This window comes from Chrysemys picta, chromosome 3, assembly GCF_011386835.1.
Source record: "Chrysemys picta bellii isolate R12L10 chromosome 3, ASM1138683v2, whole genome shotgun sequence".
Lineage (NCBI taxonomy): Eukaryota > Metazoa > Chordata > Testudines > Emydidae > Chrysemys > Chrysemys picta.
In genome coordinates, this window is record NC_088793.1 from 160440050 (window position 1) to 160442994 (window position 2945).

Consider the following 2945-nt stretch of genomic DNA (forward strand, 5'->3'; position numbering starts at 1 on the left):
TGATCCCTGCTGGGACCATGGCCTGCAGAGGCATCCAAACTGAAAGAATAATAGAAACATTTCCAAACATCACAAACATTCAGTTGAGATTCTCTTCTAGACCTGAGAGAAGGCTTGACAGGCGATGCAGTCTAATGGATTAATGGCAGGTCTGAGAGAGAAGATTTCTAAATCCTAATCCCGCCTTTACGAGTGAATCCTACTGTGTCTTTGGGCAAGTCATTTAGTGTTGGATTGAAACTTTGCAATCCAGCCCAGGTAAACAGTGCATAGCTGCGTGGTCCCAGGAGCAGGGTTGGGACAAAACTGATCCTCAGAGCTCTACTCTGTGGCAGCACAGGTACATACCCCCCCCCCCCGCCGGGGAAGTAAACTGCTCTAGCCCTTTTCCTGGTGCAGGCTAGTTCCCCCTTTGTGCCAGTTCAGTTTTGCTGGCCAGTGTACTCTGGGAGCAGACCCAAAGCTCTGCCTAGCTACACAGGAGGAAGAGTAGCAGTCCTGCAGTGGCTGCTGAGGCCTGGCACTGAAGATAGCCTGTGGGGGAGCTCCTTGTGTCTCTAGGCTTCCCTTCATAGGTATGCAGCCAGGCTCACAACTGAGGCCTTAACCTCTTTGCCTCAAGTTCCCCATCTGTAAAACCAGGGTAGGAAGCTATCTACTGCCCAAGGGCTCAGTGTGCTGAATGTATTAACGCTGGTAAAGTGTGCTGGGCTCCTCACATGGGAGACGCAATATAAGGAGAAAATGCTCTTATTGTACTTCTTATACTGTCAACTCTTTTTGGGACAGGGATTGCATCTTACTGCAATGGGTGTGAACAGCACCTAACGCTGAGGGTGCTAGCAGAATACACAAATAATATATATCTGCGAACAAATGAATGTTTGCATACATCACAATGCAATGTCAAAGTGCATTAATAGTTGAGTGTTATAACTGGGCTAGAGGAATGGGGTTGTTGGCTCCAAAATTGATGCCCTGATCTGGCCCATTATTATTTTATTAAGTTTGGGTTGGCTCATCTTTTAACTGAGCAATTAATCCATAACTGTACTAAGAACAACATTCTAGAAATGAACCGTTGTTCCGGAACTTGCTAAGAGAGACTATTTGTGCTGCTAACAAACACTTGTCCGAAGCCCAGAGTACCTCCATGCCTTTTATAGTTTACAACACTTAGAAAGCGCATCTTTTTCAGGGTAAGTTAGTTTCCTTTTAACTTCACAAGAATAGGACTCTGTGACCCCGATGCCTTTGTTGCATATACATTACTGGATTTATTTGGGGTAAGCTGGATATCAAAGCACAGCAGAGAGATGGTCAAGGCATTTGCCAGAGATGGTGATGAGTGACTTAACGAGAGGAAGCCTGATGCGTAAAAGGAAAGTATAGTCAAGAATATTATGAAAAGGAGGAGGTGAGTGAAGGTTGGAATGTGTGTGGTGAAAGGGCACAAACTATAGGTGCTGGTGCAGATCTGCAATATCGGTTCTGAAAATTAGCTGGAGTTGTATTACAAACAGAAAACTGCTCCATAGGTGTGATGGAACCGAGCCTAGAGAAGCTTGCCATATGTGGATAGCTGACCAAGGAGCAAGCAAAGTCTGCCATAAGAGATTTTTAGTATCCTTATAACTCAGACACGCATTCTTTATTTGATAATTCACCATTTTTCTACCTCTGATATTCTACTCCACCTCAAGGGGAGAAAGACTGTTCATGCCTCTTCAATAAAGCTTTGGAAGAGATTATTAACATTTTATGTGCTACCCTGGGCAGTCAGGGAATCAAGAATAGTATCCAGGATCTAGTATGGGCCTTGTTGACAGACAGACCCTGTATTTTTTTTAAATGGCTTTCTTGTTCTGAAGCTAACTAAAACAGCCTATAATACGTAGCGCCACCAAACAGGATCTCCTTATGTCCTGGTCTGGAAGGAGCAATCAGGGAATGAATTACTGATTACACTACTCAGTCTTTGATGGTTAGGTACGTGTCTTTCTTCTTTTCTGGAACTAATTTAGCCTTGGCATAAACTGATGCAATTTCCCTGGCAGTCAGTGGAAGTGATGTCCTATATGCAAAGGCTGAATTTGACTCTGTGCACTGGTCTCCATGCATTTAAATATTTATGGTATATATGAGATGAATGAACAAAGGTTCAGTGACTATTGTTCATTTGAAAGAAGTCATTCATATATGTATGAGAAACACACATTAATGAATTATTTCTTTCAAATAAACAGCAGTCATTGAACTTTCATTCATCTATCTCATTGGAAAGCCAGTAGCATTCATATAGCACTGCCACCTGGCTAAATTTGATTTTAAAAACAACCTACCGTCTAATCCTTCCTTTTTAAAGGGAACATTTAAAATGAAGCTGATCAAAATGTAATGGGCTTGTATGTGTGTTTGTGATAACTTATAACAAAAACTCATCATTCCTGGATCAATTCTACACTAGAATATATTCAAATTGGCTTTAAGATTGTATTGGCGAAAGGACAGCTGAATGAAGCTAGGTCACAGGAATGTGAGGAGCTACCTGTCTCGGGGAAAGAACTTTGTTTGTACAGTGCTTAGTGTAAAATGGGACACTAGACCTGGTTTTAGAATACTTACAACCCTCAATTCTTGACAGAAAACACAACAAAGGAGGCTGTATAATCCTGTTCAGTAGAAGTGTGGTCATGGATTGTGGCAGAAGGCAGACTGCAGGGGACTGAGGAGAGAGTTACTGGGAAGGCAAAGTAGTGGGAGTAGACTGCACAATACCTGATATTCCCAAGATTTTTCTCTCTCTCCTCCCATCTGTATTGTATTTCCATCCTGCCTGGCTCTCTGCTCCATTTTTCACCATATTTTTGAACTGGATTGTTCTCTCTTCTCTTTTATTCCTAAATTATTACTACTTATTTGATGACTAGTACATGGAGACTCCA